General features: G+C 38.4%; 1 pseudogene; it reads left to right on the top strand.

Annotated features, from left to right (window-relative positions):
• Positions 1-2971: 2971 nt before the first annotated feature.
• LOC116473621 (large ribosomal subunit protein mL43-like) lies at positions 2972-3551 on the top strand (annotated as a pseudogene).
• Positions 3552-16796: the final 13245 nt, after the last annotated feature.

Genomic DNA, 16796 nt, shown 5'->3' with positions numbered 1-16796 from the left:
ATTCAAGTCCAGAAACACGGTAAAAATACAATTGGTGCTTTTTCTTTTTGGGATGCCTAGTAAAGTAACTAGATAACCATAAAGATTGAAGACTCCATAGTTTCTACTATAATTACAGTATAACTTTTGAAATCTCATTAATAAACAGCAACAAAAATATAAACCATACAAAAAAAAGTGGGTCAGGTATGGTGGCTCACACCTGTAATCCGAGCACTTTGGCAGGCCAAAGCAGGAGGATTGTTCGAGACTATCCTAGGCAACACAGCAAGACCCTGTCTCTACAAAGAAAACAAAAAACTTAAAAGAGAAACATAGGACTTAGACAAGGAAAACTACAGATTTTTACTGAGTGATAATAGTGCACTTGAATAAATGGAGTGGCAGTATAATATGCTGGCAAAGAATTTGAGCTTTGGAGTCAGGAAGACCTGACTTCAAATGCCATATTTCTTAACAGAATAACTACTATGATTGAGTTTCTCCAACTTTAAAATACAGTGGAGATAATTACAACAACACTCCTCATAGCCCTGAGGTAAGGACTGAAGGCTTTTGTCCAAATAAATAAAAATATCATAAAGCATAAATCTGCGAGTATTCATTTATGAAAACTATTGTGCAGGTGCTGGACAGGATGAGGAGAAATAGGAACACTTTTACACTGTTGGTGGGATCGTAAACTAGTTCAACCATTGTGGAAGTCAGTGTGGTGATTCCTCAGGGATCTAGAACTAGAAATACCATTTGACCCAGCCATCCCATTACTGGGTATATACCCAAAGGATTATAAATCATGCTGCTATAAAGACACATGCACATGTATGTTTATTGTGGCACTATTCACAATAGCAAAGACTTGGAACCAACCCAAATGTCCAACAATGATAGACTGGATTAAGAAAATGTGGCACATATACACCATGGAATACTATGCAGCCATAAAAAATGATGAGTTCATGTCCTTTGTAGGGACATGGATGAAGCTGGAAACCATCATTCTCAGTAAACTATCTCAAGGACAAAAAACCAAACACCGCATGTTCTCACTCATAGGTGGGAATTGAACAATGAGAACACATGGACACAGGAAGGGGAACATCACACACGGGGGCCTGTTGTGGGGTGGGGGGAGGGGGAGGGATAGCATTAGGAGATATACCTAATGCTAAATGATGAGTTAATGAGTGCAGCACACCAACATGGCACATGTATACATATGTAACAAACCTGCACGTTGTGCACATGTACCCTAGAACTTAAAGTATAATAATAATAAAAAAAGAAAACTGTTGTGGAAAAGACAACACAAAGAGGAAAACAAAGAAAAGTACATTTAAGACTCTAGAAAAGATAAAAGACAGACTATTCATTAAATGATATCCTTACTTTATTTCTTACACTAGAAAGACTCCAAATTAAAAATTTAAGTAAGGAGTGGAGGAAGCAATCTTATAATACTATTTATCTTTCAAAATGAATATATTATGTTGGAGAATGTATTACAAAGAATCACTATCTTTATTATAAATAACATTTATCAATTAAAAAGTATGTATGAACACTCCAGTAAAACAACAAAATGATATGAACAAGAAACAACTGATAAAAGGACTCTACCGCCAATAAGCAAATTAAAACATGGCTGTTTTAAGTGAGTAGTCAAAGATACACAAAGTCTGTAAGAATAAGAATCCGTTTAGGCCAGGCGTGGTGGCTCATGCCTGTAATCCCAGCACTTTGGGAGGCCAAAGAAGGTGGATCACAAGGTCAGGAGTTCAAGACCAGCCTGGCCAAGATGGTGAAACTCCATCTCTACTAAAAATACAAAAATTAGCCGGGCATGGTGGCAGGAACCTGTAATCCCAGCTATTCGACAGGCTGAGGCAGAGAATTGCTTGAACCTGGGAGGCAGAGGTTGCAGTAAGCCAAAACCACGCCACTGCACTCCAGCCTGGGTGTCAGAGTGAGACTCCGTCTCAAAAAAAAAAAAAAAAAAAAAAATCCATTTAAAAATATGAAAGTGTGATGAGGGAAAGAAAAATATCTACTATATGCTTACTCTTAAGTCAGGCACTGTGGTAGGTGATTTAAATATATTAATTTAATTACTCTTTTAAGGAAGATATTATTGGATTTATTTTATAGATGAGGAAACAGAAGCCTCAAGAAACCAAAACATTTTTGATACCTTCCCCTCCTGGGGAGCCTTCCACCTCATACCAATCCCACAACTAGCAAGGCTTCTTCTAGGAAAAAGCACAACCAGATTACACAGGTATCCACAGAATATGACTAAGTAAAAATGTGAGTTTATGCATTGATAAAAGACAGGGGAGGTAAATATGGATGATGTCGAAGCTGGTTAGACTTTTATTGTTTTCTCTTTAAATTTTCTTAATCTTAATGGTGTTTTAAGAGCTTGTTTGGAGGTTCTAGCAAGGGAGCACAGCTACCTGTATACCCTTGACCGAAGTATGGTCCTCCTCAATCAAGGAAGGATCTGATCAATCACAGGGCTTTGGTTGGGACACACATGGAGCCATGAGGGAGGAAGGGGACATCTGCCTAGCCAGTCAGATCAGCTGAATGAACCCTGGTGATCAATGAGGCGACAGATGTCATAGCCAGATTGCCCTCACATCCCTTAATGGTGTTTTGAAAATTGAAAGAGCTACTGGAAGTTTTTGTATAGGTCCAAGCTAAGACGTAAATGCAGTGTGCTTGGATAACTGTGAAATATGTTCATTTCCATATTTATGTTGTTTCAATGGTTTAAAAAAAGGATTTGTCATCATACATACATTATTTTCTTATACTCATTAGCATGTGGATAAGGATATTATTAATACTGTATATTATTTTGTTTAGTGAATGATTTAAAGATATACTTTTTGTCCGCATAAGTAAAACACAGTTGTTTAAAAAGTTGAAGCATGTTAATTTTCTTCACAAAAATGTATTCATAGCTATGACGGCGCGCGGGATTCCGAGCCGCTTCTCGGCCAGTGTCTCCACAACGGACTGGGCCGCTACGTGCAGCAGCTGCAGCGTCTGAGCTTCAGCGTCAGCCGCGACGGCGCCTCGTCTCGCGGCGCCAGGGAGTTCGTGGAGCGGGAGGTGATCGACTTCGCCCGACGGAACCCAGGGGTCGTAATACATGTAAACTCGCGTCCATGCTGCGTGCCCAGAGTAGTGGCCGAACACCTTAACGGGGCTGTGCGCGAGGAGAGCATCCACCGCAAGTCGGTAGAGGAGATCTCGACGCTGGTGCAGAAGCTGGCCGACCAGTCGGCCTTGGACGTGATCCGCATCTGCAAGCCCTTCCACATCGACAACCCTAGCATCCAGGGCCAGTGGCACCCCTTCACCAACAAGCCGACCACGTTCCGCGGGCTACGCCCCCGAGAGGTTCAGGATCCTGCCCCAGCCCAGGTGCAAGCACAGTGAAGAGTTGCCCCACCAACTCCAGCCCCAGGCTTTGGACTGTTTCTCCAGTAAAGGTGGTTCTTCCCCTCTGGGATTCCAAGCCCAGGCAAATGGAACCCATCAACGGGCAAGCTGACAGAGGTTCTGCTTGGGGTAATGAAGAGCTGCCTGTTTCTTTCCAGTGCCTGCTTCTAGGGGCAGTGACCTTGTGAACCACTCATTTTTATGCAAGTGGCATCCCTAAAACCTGAGATGAGGAAGACTTCAAGGGTTTTACAGGGCCCTTGTTTTTTAAATCCAAACTGATAATAATGATCTCAAAACACAGTGAGAGGTCTGAAAGCTGGCTTCTGAAGAATCCCTGATGTCTTGCTGGTACAACCACTGAACTATGGAGAGCTCTGCTCTGATGGCCTAGGCGCTTTATATTTGTGTGAATACAGATTTATAAAACTGAGGTTAATAAACTTATCCAAGGTCACATTTCAGGTCTGTCTTCAAAATGTGTGCATGTTAAGCACAAGCCTCAGTTTTCATTTTAAAACTAGACACAGAACATATAACAACCGTCAGGTGGTTAGTATCAAAGGCCAAGTGATTAATCTAGGCCTGACCCCTGAAAGGGAGAGGGGAGGGATTCTCAGACCAAGCCCTGGCTAACAAGCTTTCTCTGGTCTTAGCTATACATCTCCTTCCCCCCACGTCCCTCTTTGTGCAGAAATAAAATCCATGTCCCTTGAGCCAGCTGGTGGGGGGTGCTGAGAACCTTGGGGAAGGGCAGGAAAGCTGATATTAATGAGTATTTTCTAATCTTAGTTTAAAAAAGGGGGATGGTGGGGAAATGAGAGCCAGGAAATAAGTCTAGAAACCCCTGTTAAAAAAAAAAAAAAAAAAAAAAGTATTCATGTAAGTTACAAAAACTGCAAAATACCGAAAATTAGAGACAAAAGAAAAATCATCCATTTCTTACATGATCCAGACACAGACACTGAATTTATCTGAATTTGATTTTTATTATGTATTAAAATACTTTTTGCTTTTTTAATAAAAAAAACTACAATGTTTATAAAAACAGCCATCTGCTCCCCACACTTCTACTTCCCAATTTTTGTTCACAAAGTTCGACTAATCTGAATTTAGCTATGGGTCTTATCTATTTACATCTGTTTCTTTCCTTCTCCTTGCCTCCCAAATACACACTTCTCCTCCCTCAATTATCCAACAGTTATATTACAAGTTAATATGTATATTCCATATGTATGACTGTGCAAATAATATTCACAATTGAGCCATGCAAAAAAAAAGAATTCACTTTATTGCAAAGTAGACTAGCAAAGATGAAAATGGATGGCAGCCAGTGTTGGAATGGTCATAGGTAAACAGATAAATCTTACATACAGCTGGTAGGAAACTATGTATTCAGCCTTTCCTATAGCTGATAGGAAAGTGAGATGTTTTTTCTCAAAAGCCTTAAAAAGGTTATTTTCTTCTGACACAGCTGTTACATCTCAAGAAACTTATCTCAAAGGGATGAACAAATCCGCTTATGTACAAGAATACTCACAGTAACACTGTTTATTGCAGGAGTCCCCAACCCCCAGGCCACAGGCCAGTACTGGTCTGTCAGGAACCCGGCTGCACAGCAGGAGGTGAGCAGTGGGCGAGCTAGCATTACCACCTGAGCTCCAAATCAGTGGAACCATCAGATTCTCATAGCAGCGTGAACCCTATTGTGAACTGCACATGCGAGGGATCTAGGTTGCACACTCCTTATGAGAATGTAATGCCTGATGATCTTCTGAGTTGGAACAGTTTCATCCCAAAACCACCTCCCCAGCTCTGGTCTGCTGGAAAAAATTGCCTTTCATGAAATTGGTCCCTGGTGCCAAAAAGGGTGGAGACCACTGGTTTATAAGACAAACATGAAACTACTTTAACATCTAAAAACAAGAGATTTGTTAAGTAAATCATAATTGTAGTAAATATTCCATCTATACAGTATCTGGACTAACCTGCTTCTTTCATGACAAACACTAACAAAGTATGTGGGGAAAAGAAAAGTGGTAGAAGTGATGCTACATTACCTCCAAGGCTAGGTTTGAAATGGTCACGTAGATTCTACCTTGTACTCCTGAAACAGTCACTCTTGGAACTCAGCCACCATGCTGTGAGGAAGCCCAAGCAGCCTGTAAAGGTCCACACACAATGCAACTGAGGCTCCCAATCTACAGCCTCAGCTGAGTTCTCAGTAAACAGCTTGTACCAACTTGCCAGTCATATGAATGAGCTATCTGGAAAGGATATTCCCACCCCAGCTAACACAACCTTGCTCAAATTACAGATTTCTGAGCAAAATAACCTATTGTCCTTGTCTAAATCATAACATTTTGGGTGGTTTGTTACACAGCAATAGAAAAGTAAAATATAATTTAAGTATATAAAGAAAGAAAAAAAACTTTCCAGGCACAAAAAAGTTTTAAACAGCAATAGACATAATTGGAAAACACAGAAATGACCAATAATAAGTGATAGTGAGGTCTGTTATTGTATTTCTTCTTGATATACAGATGCTTTTCAATTTACAATAAGGTTACATCCCAATAAACTCAACTGTAAATCAAAAAAAATCCTAAGTCAAGCCATTATAGGTTAGGGACCATCTGCAGTGTTATTCAGCTATACTAATAATCTTGCAAAATTCAAATAATATGCTTATGATTTAGAGTGAAACAAACTAGATGAACTATAACAAACATCAAAAATAAAAGAAATTACATAGCTTTATTTCTAACACAATAACTCTGGGTCCTTTAAGAAGCTGCAGCACAATTTTAGATCTAAGCCTAAAAACATCTTCTGCCCTAAATAAATTCTCATTTAGTCATTTCAGAAAAACTGAATGAACGGTAATGACTGACTCCCAACAACTAGCTGCCTATGATTCTATATTTAATCTTAAGCAATGTGTACCACGGCTCTAGAACAGTTTCAATCTTACAACACTTGAGGAGGGAAGATTACAGGCTACAGGCAAAGACTTAGTGCCAAAGATGAATAATCAAAACTGCCTTTAGAGAAACAAAAATGACCTCGGGTCACTTCAGCTAGCAATCCACTATGTATTCAGCTTTGATTGAAATTCATCTTGTCATACAGCCCAACATACCCAAATATTACTGTGCAGAAAAAGGGCAGAAGCCATTTGGTTCTATAACCCAAATCACAGCACAACAAGGTTATGTCCAGGATTCACCGCCAGAAGCAAATGGTATCCAGCAGTGATTTCAGAGTGGGCATTTCTATTCTAACTTAAAGATGGCATAATGAAATATTCAAAATGATAGAAATCTCTCTGAAATATACAAAGCTTCCACCACAACCAAAAATATTTCACAATCAAAATTAAGCATAACGGTAAAATATTCCTCTAGTACACATCATAAAGGCAAACATTAGATGGTAACGAGGTAGAGAACTTTAAAATTATCTCTTACAAATCTCAAGTGGTAAAATTGATCTGTTTCAACGGTCACAGCTAAAAATCAATAGGTATAGCCTGGCCATCAACTGATAACAGCCTCAAAGAAAAACAATGAGAAATCATGTAGATAACTACACTGACACTATTTTCCTATTTAATATTGAGGGAAACAAACAAGGTACTGATTGAATCTAAAATTGTTTTTGGATTGCAATTTTCCTTTAAAAAGTTTAGCCAAGTACCTAAGTAAAATGTCTTTCAGAGAACACATATTTATTAATAAAGACTAAAAATATCACAATATACACCCATAATCTGATTAATATGTATAAATTAATTTCATATTTTAAATGCTTGATTAAAAAGTGAGCAGACTTATCCAAATTTTTCAAAATTTTACATGCATTAAATTTCATAGTGATCTTCCATGGTGCTTCCAAATTATACAGAGATCTGCAGCTTCAGGCTTATTATTAATCACTGTTGTGTTATAGGTTCGTGTCAAAACACAAAACATGAACCACTCAGCCCTCAGTCCTTCAGGCTTTCCACATTGACTGGGGAATTTTTCTGTAGGGCGGTAACCACTTGTTACTCTTTCACATCCATAAAATAAACTTCCTAATGCTACAGAGTATAGGATTACTACCAAAAATTGTGTAACGTATACATTGATTTTATAGAAAGGTACTTTTTTTTTTTTTTTTTGAGACAGAGTCTCACTCTGTCGCCCAGGCTGGAGTGCAGTGGAGCAATCCTGGCTCACTGCAACCTCCAGTCTCCCAGGTTCAAGTGATCCTCCTGCCTCACCCTCCCAAGTAGCTGGGACCACAAGCATGCACTACCACGACAGGCTAATTTTTTTGTATTTTTAGTAGAGACAGGGTCTCGCCATGTTAGCCAGGCTGGTCTTGAACTCCTGGCCTCAAGTGATCCACCCGCCTCAGCCTCCCAAAGTGCTGGGATTACAGGCATGAGCCACCATGCCCAGCCAGAATGACAGTTTCTGAATCCTAAGTAAATAGGATAAAGGAGAGAGCCTGGTAGACTTTTTCATGAAGAATATTGTTACTTTTGAAAGCTGAATTTCTAAAGAAGCTTTTTTATTTTTAGTTAACTTCAGATACTCTCCAAACAAAACAACTATGGCTACAGTCATCCACGAAGACCTGTAGATTGAAACATGACAACAAGTTTGTAAATATTCAGAGAGAATTAAAACTGACACATTTTTTCTTATATTTGAAACACTGAATACTCCAGCTAATAATACGGCTTACCATACGAATAGCTCACTCCATCGAGTAGTAAGTTTCCCTACTCCCTTGCGTGCCTAAATCATATTCTATCTTTGTCAATTATAAAATACCACATAATCTGTCAGAATATTTCCATTAAAATATGTGGTAATGTTCAAAGTTAATTAGTTTAATAATCCATAACATTTTCAATGAGAGATGGAGTTCCTAAAATTCAGTGTATTCTGGAACTTTCTGTAAACTTTCAGAAGAAATAGGATGAAATAAGAAAGAATACATTGTCACGGTGTTTTTGTAATCAAATACATTTCTAAAGAACAAAAGGAACCGTAGAATTACAAATGATGGCAAAACTCAGTAAATGTAAATTTATGATTTGTACATTCTATCATTACTAATATTATTAGTAAACACCAAAAAGGCACATAAGAATTTTTGAAATAAGAACTCTCCCTCACTTCCAACAACAAAAAATCATGAATATCTGTGAGATGTTACAATGCTTTTCCTTTCAAATCATACTGCGTGTGAGTAAAAGCTACCCATGTGGTAGGAAGACCATAATACCTAATACCATCACTACCACCACTACACACACAAATCCCTCAAAGAGAAAATAACTGAAACTTCCCCAGAGATCATTGAAAAATTCAAAAGTGAAGCAAAGAAAAAACGTAAAACATTATAGCAACTCAAGTACATACGTACTACCAATCCTTTTATTTAAATTATGGAACGTTTCAAACATACAGTAGAGTGATTTTTTAAAATCCATTTGACTTTATCAAATCTTAGTATTTGAAACTTGTAAGCCCAAATCCTTTGTCAGAAACAATGAATTAGAGAGACACAACTGAAGCTTCTGTCCTACCTCTCTCCAATCCCACTGACCTCCGTCTATCCTCAGGAGCAAGCATGCTGACTCTGGTGGGTTACCACCACAGCTATTCTTTATACCAGAATCTCCGGGACACATTCAAAGCAGTGTGTAGCGGGAAATTTATAGCTCTAAATATCCACAAGAGAAAGGAGGAAAGATCTAAAATTGACACCCTAACATCACAATTAAAAGAACTAGAGAAGCAAGAGCAAACACATTCAAAAGCTAGCAGAAGGCAAGAAATCACTAAGATCAGAGCAGAAATGAAGGAAACAGAGACGCAAAAAACCCTTCAAAAAATCAATAAATCCAGGAGCTGGTTTTTTGAAAGGATCAACAAAATTGATAGACCGCTAGCAAGACTAATAAAGAAGAAAAGAGAGAAGAATCAAATAGACGCAATAAAAAATGACAAAGGGGATTATCACCACCGATCCCACAGAAATACAAACTACCATCAGAGAATACTATAAACACCTCTACGCAAATAAACTAGAAAATCTAGAAGAAATGGATAAATTCCTCGACACATACACCCTCCCAAGACTAAACCAGGAAGAAGTTGAATCTCTGAATAGACCAATAACAGGCTCTGAAATTGAGGCAATAATTAATAGCTTACCAACCAAAAAAAGTCCAGGACCAGATGGATTCACAGCCAAATTCTACCAGTTACAAGGAGGAGCTGGTACCATTCCTTCTGAAACTATTCCAATCAATAGAAAAAGAGGGAATCCTCCCTAACTCATTTTATGAGGCCAGCATCACCCTGATACCAAAGCCTGGCAAAGACACAACCAAAAAAGGGAATTTTAGACCAAAAATATCTTTGATGAACACTGATGCAAAAATCCTCAATAAAATACTGGCAAACCGAATCCAGCAGCACATCAAAAAGCTTATCCACCATGATCAAGTGGGCTTCATCCCTGGGATGCAAAGCTAGTTCAACATACGCAAATCAATCAATGTAATCCAGCATATAAACAGAACCAATGACAAAAACCACATGATTATCTCAATAGATGCAGAAAAGGCCTTTGAAAAAATTCAACAAACCTTCATGCTAAAAACTCTCAACAAATTAGTTATTGATGGGATGTATCTCAAAATAATAAGAGCTATCTATGACAAACCCACAGCCAACATCATACTGAATGGACAAAAACTGGAAGCATTCCCTTTGAAAACTGGCACAAGTCAGGGATGCCCCCTCTCACCACTCCTATTCAACACAGTGTTGGAAGTTCTGGCCAGGGCAATCAGGCAGGAGAAGGAAATAAAGGGCATTCAATTAGGAAAAGAGGAAGTCAAATTGTCCGTTTGCAGATGACATGATTGTGTATCTAGAAAACCCCATAGTCTCAGCCCAAAATCTCCTTAAGCTGATAGGCAACTTCAGCAAAGTCTCAGGATACAAAATCAGTGTGCAAAAATCACAAGCATTCTTATACACCAACAGCAGACAAACAGACAGCTAAATCATGAGTGAACTCCTATTCACAATTGCTTCAAAGAGAATAAAATACCTAGGAATCCAACTTACAAGGGATGTGAAGGACCTCTTCAAGGAGAACTACAAACCACTGCTCAATGAAATAAAAGAGGATACCAACAAATGGAAGAATATTCCATGCCCATGGGTAGGAAGAATCAATATTGTGAAAATGGCCATACTGCCCAAGGTAATTTATAGATTCAATGCCATCCCCATCAAGCTACCAATGACTTTCTTCACAGAATTGGAAAAAACTACTTTCAAGTTCACATGGAACCAAAAAGAGCCTGCATTGCCAAGTCAATCATAAGCCAAAAGAACAAAGCTAGAGGCATCACGCTACCTGACTTCAAACTATACTACAAGGCTACAGTAACCAAAACAGCATGGTACTGGTACCAAAACAGAGATATAGACAAATGGAACAGAACAGAGCCCTCAGAAATAATGCCGCATATCTACAACCATCTGATCTTTGACAAACCTGACAAACACAAGCAATGGGGAAACGATTCCCTATTTAATAAATGGTGCTGGGAAAACTGGCTAGCCATATGTAGAAAGCTGAAACTGGATCCCTTCCTTACACCTTATACAAAAATTAATTCAAGATGGATTAAAGACTTAAATGTTAGACCTAAAACCATTAAAATCCTACAAGAAAACCTAGGCAATACCATTCAGGACATAGGCGTGGGCAAGGACTTCATGTCTAAAACACCAAAAGCAATGGCAACAAAAGCCAAAATTGACAAATGGGATCTCATTAAACTAAAGAGCTTCTGCACAGCAAAAGAAACTACCATCAGAGTGAACAGGCAACCTACAGAATGGGAGAAAATTTTTGCAACCTACTCATCTGACAAAGGGCTAATATCCAGAATCTACAATGAACTCAAACAAATTTACAAGAAAAAAACAAACAACACCATCAAAAAGTGGGCGAAGGATATGAACAGACATTTCTCAAAAGAAGACATTTATGCAGCCAAAAGACACATGAAAAAATGCTCATCATCACTGGCCATCAGAGAAATGCATATCAAAACCACAATGAGATACCATCTCACACCAGTTAGAATGGCCATCATTAAAAAGTCAGGAAACAACAGGTGCTGGAGAGGATGTGGAGAAATAGGAACACTTTTACACTGTTGGTGGGACTGTAAACTAGTTCAACCATTGTGGAAGTCAGTGTGGCGATTCCTCAGGGATCTAGAACTAGAAATACCATTTGACCCAGCCATCCCATTACTGGGTATATACTCAAAGGATTATAAATCATGCTGCTATAAAGACACATGCACACGTATGTTTATTGCGGCACTATTCACAATAGCAAAGACTTGGAACCAACCCAAATGTCCAACAACGATAGACTGGATTAAGAAAATGTGGCACATATACACCATGGAATACTATGCAGCCATAAAAAATGATGAGTTCATGTCCTTTGTAGGGGCATGGATGAAGCTGGAAACCATCATTCTCAGCAAACTATTGCAAAGATGAAAAACCAAGCACCACATGTTCTCACTCATAGGTGGCAGTTGAACAATGAGAACATATGGACACAGGAAGAGGAACATCACACACCGGGGCCGTTGTGGGGTGGGGAGAGGGGAGAGGGATAGCATTAGGAGATATACCTAATGCTAAATGATGAGTTAATGGGTGCAGCACACCAACAAGGCACATGTATACATATGGAACAAACCTGCACGTTGTGCACATGTACCCTAAAAGTATAATGATAATAAAAATTTTTAAAAAATAAAAGAAATACAAAGATTTATATTTTTAAACAATTGTATTTTACTTATCTGGACAAAAAGTGTATCTTTAAACCATTCAGTAAACAAAATAATTTACAGTATTAATAATATCCATATCCACATGCTAATGAATATAAGAAAATAATATATATATGGTGACAACTCCTTTTTTTTTTTTTTTATGGTGATGGAGTCTTGCTCTGTCGCCCAGGCTGGAGTGCAGTGGTGCAATCTGGGCTCACTGCAACCTCCACCTCCCAGGTTCAAGCGATTCCCCTGCCTCAGCCTACTGAGTAGCTGGAATTACAGGCGCACACCACCACACCCAGCTAATTTTTGTATTTTTAGTAGAGATGGGGTTTCACCATGTTGGCTAGGCTGGTCTTGAACTCCTAACCTCAGGTGATCCACCCTCTTCAGCCTCCTAAAGTGCTGGGATTACAGGCATGAGCCACCATGCCCAGCCGACAACTCCTCTTTTTTTAAACATTGAAACAACATAAATATGGAAATGAACTACTCACATATGTTATTATATTGCCCATATCCTTCTGCAGCTTGCCTTTTTTCACTCAAAGTTTTCTTTATGAGATTATCCATGTTAATTCTTTTCAATCTAGTTTGTTCATTTTTAATTGCTGTATAGTATTCTACCACATGGATATGAGTTTAATTATCCAGTCTCTTGTTGGTTAACTTTTACATTCTGCATCATCTTATGTTACTGCAAACACTACTGTGATAAACAATTTTTCCAAATTTCTTTGTACACATGTATTTTTTGGCTCAGGTGTGTGCATCTTCAACTTCATTGAAGATTATAAAATTGCACTCCACTTTACCTAGCTGAGTTTCCACTGGCCCATATCTCTGCCAGCAATTCTGTCAGACTTACATGTTCGCCAATCTGAAGATCATAGAATAGCCATTTTAACTTTCATTTTACCCATTAGTTTCCAGTTCAAGCATCTTTTCCCAAGTTTACTGACCATTCCAATTTCTTCTTCTATAAAGTAACTCTTCACATCCTACACCCATTTTGTCTTAACTTTTCCTTTTCATTATTAGGCTATTTTTCATATCCTGGATACGAATCACTAAGAAAAGTTTCCCTACAACAAGATCACAAAGACAGTTAAATTTTCTTTTAAATTTTTTTCAAGTTTTCCTTTTCATATTTTAGTCTTATGTCAGAAAAAAAATCTAACACTCAAATGTCAATAAAAAACTAATTGAATAAAAATGTGGTACAGTCACACTACGAAGTACTAATTTAAAAAAAGATGAATATTTCTATAAACAGATACGAAATGATCTCTGAGATAAGTTTAAAAAGGTACAAAATGGGCCGGATGCAGTGACTCACACCTGTAATTCTCGACACTTTGGAAACACTTTGGGAGGCTGAGGCAGGTGGATCACCTGAGCCCAATAGCTCGATATCAGCCTGGGCAGCATGGCAAAACCCAGTCTCTACCGAAAATACAAAAAAATAGCCGAGTGTGGTGGCACACACCTGTGGTCCCACCTACCCTGGAAGGTGGAAAGATAGCTTGAGCCCAGCAGGCAGAGGTTTCAGTGAGCCAAGATCACACCATTGTACTCCGGCCTCGGAAACAGTGAGACCCCACCCTGGGTCAAAAAATAGAGTGCATGATGGTGTATGCTTTTATCTTTTATATTAAAATATAAAAATTATATTAATATAATTTTATATAAAAATATAAAAATTTACACTAAAAATATAAAAGATATGCTATCTTTTATATTTTAGGGAGAAAATATTGCGGCACCCACCAAAGGTCTTTTTAGAGGCACTGAAGCACACAGACTCAAAAGACTACCCAAGATCACATTTTCTGTCAGTTTGTTCAGGAACCTGAGCTTGCCAGCAAGGCTACAATTGATGCTCTTCTCCTGCGGGAGTCCTTGCAGCAGCCTGGGCAGCACAGCTCAGGTGCATTAAGAAGAGAGCCACACTGGGTAGGTATGGGAGCCACCTAGGCTTAGGAACTTCCAACCACACAAGCACCAACCTTGTAACAACTCCATAGCCATAGCTTTCAGAGTTTCCATAGAGACCAGTCACTGCACTTAGGGAACCCCAAAGCTATGGCTTTCTACCAAGTATTTATCATTCTCCCAGCTTAGATGTAATTTACCAATCAGGGACCATTTTTACCACAAGCAGTCCTGCTTCATAATACAAATAATAGGTTGGTCTTATCGGGTTCCCAGAGACACAGAGTTCAAAAGTTACCTGAAATTCAAATTCCCACACAGAAGGGGGAAGGGTTTTGTTAATCCTTTACCTATAGATAAGCAGAGATACAAAGAAAGACAGGTAAACACAGAGAAAGAGTAGAGGCAGAAAGAGAGATTTATAGATAGAAAAATATATATTTATACAAATATATATAAAATATATTTTTCTCTATACATATACAGAGAAAGAAAGCGAGAGAGAGGAGAGACAGACAGAAGATGAGACATTTTTACCTATATTTGCAAACAGATATCTGATTGAAACAGATAACCCAGAAAAAATCATTTATGAGAAAGTCAAGAAAATGTGAACTCTGCAGTGAAACCCCGTCTCTACTAAAAATACAAAAAATTAGCCAGGCGTGGTGGCGGGTGCCTGTAGTCCCAGCTACTCGGGAGGCTGAGGCAGGAGAATGGCGTGAACCCAGGAGGCGGAGCTTGCAGTAAGCCAAGATCGCACCACCACACTCCAGCCTGGGTGACAGAGCGAGACTCCGTCTTAAAAAAAAAAAAAAAAAAAAGTGAACTCTGACTGGATTTGTGGCTATTTTGAGAATGTATTAATTTTTTGGTCTTTAGTGACATTGTGAATATATTTACTTTTTAAAATTCCTTGTCTTCTACAGATATATATAAGGTAATTACAAAATGATATGATGTATAGATTTTGCTTCAAAATAATTCAGAGGAAGAAGGAATGTATATAAATGAAGTGGGACTATAAATGAAACAAAACTGGCCATGGTCAGGTGCAGTGGCTCACGCCTGTAATCCCAGCACTCTGGGAGGCTGAGGCGGGTGGATCACCTGAGGTCAGGAGTTCGAGACCAGCCTGGCCAACATGGTGAAACCCCATCTCTACTAAAAATACAAAATTTAGCCAGGCATGGTGCCAGGCACCTGTAATCCTAGCTACTAGGGAGGCTGAGGCAGGAGAATCGCTTGAACCCGGGAGGCGGAGGTTGCAGTGAGCCAAGATCACACCACTGCACTCCGGCCTGGGCAACCACAGCAAAATTCCACCTAAAAAAACAAACAAACATACAAACAAAAGTGGCCATGAATGAAAAATTGTTGATGATGTGTTTATGTAAGGCAATTATATTATTTTTCTCAACTTTTTTTAGGTTTGAAACTTTTTATTGAACACATGCACACGTCCCTTGATAACTGGGGCTGCCTCTCCATTATTCTCACAGTAGCCCTTCTGATTTTCACTTCATCTTCATAGAGTTTCTGAATGTTTTGTTTTTTTTTTTTTTTTTTTGGCAAGTTCAAGTATGTCTTTGCAAGGACTATCTGGCATGCCTATTTTATGAGAGAGGGTTTGCAGAGTACCTACTCAGCCATATTAACAGAAACGGAAATATTTTCCAGATTCCGTTCTTGTCCTGTTTAGATTTTTTAAGTTCCAAGAGCAGTCACCTTCTACCAGACACTCTGATGTCAGAAGACAAAGCATATTTTGTAAGTGGCATGATTTCTGGGCTCAAATTTAGAACAAGACACAGCTTTCAACAACCCAAAAATAACTTACTGTGACTCACCAAATTTAAAAAGGCAGAGATGATTAAAAAAAGAAAACCTTAATTTACTATGTGACCTCTAAGTATCTCGGCTGAAAATTTTAAAGATAGAAAGGTAAATCAAAAGATATAGAGACTGTAATCATGCACTTAATGAAGCGTTAAATCAAAATATTTTTGGCATATGTGAAAGAGTTTAATTTTATCACATTTTTTACTGGCACTATAGCTATTTGCAAGTACATATAAAACTACAGTGCTACATATAAACTACCAAAAAAGAACTTTTTAAGAAATGAGACTAATTTAGCAACTTTATTTAAAAGTTTATCTTAAGGGAATAACTAAGGATGTCCATACAAAAGGATTTAGCCATGAGAATGTTCTCCCTGGCAAATCAATGGAAATTATTAAATGTGCAAAAGAGAACTGTAGGAATGAATTGTAATACCTTTAAATGATCGTATATCATAACCTTTTAAAATGATATTGAAGAGTTGCATAAATTGACTTAAACACACATTCGTAACACATCACTGAATAGGAGAAATATGAGCCGGCAAAGAACATAGAGTTGGGTTGGTCCAATTTCTACAAAAAAAAAAAAAAAAAAAAAAAAAAAAGACTAATAGCATGACAGCAGGGAAGGGGGAATATGTCAACGCATACATGTGTATATGTAT

The sequence above is a fragment of the Hylobates moloch genome, unplaced genomic scaffold (genome assembly GCF_009828535.3).
Source record: "Hylobates moloch isolate HMO894 unplaced genomic scaffold, HMol_V3 SCAFFOLD_8, whole genome shotgun sequence".
In the NCBI taxonomy this organism is placed as follows: Eukaryota; Metazoa; Chordata; class Mammalia; order Primates; family Hylobatidae; genus Hylobates; species Hylobates moloch.
Note: the sequence above shows the minus strand (reverse complement) of the source record. Positions and strands in the feature narration are given on the sequence as shown.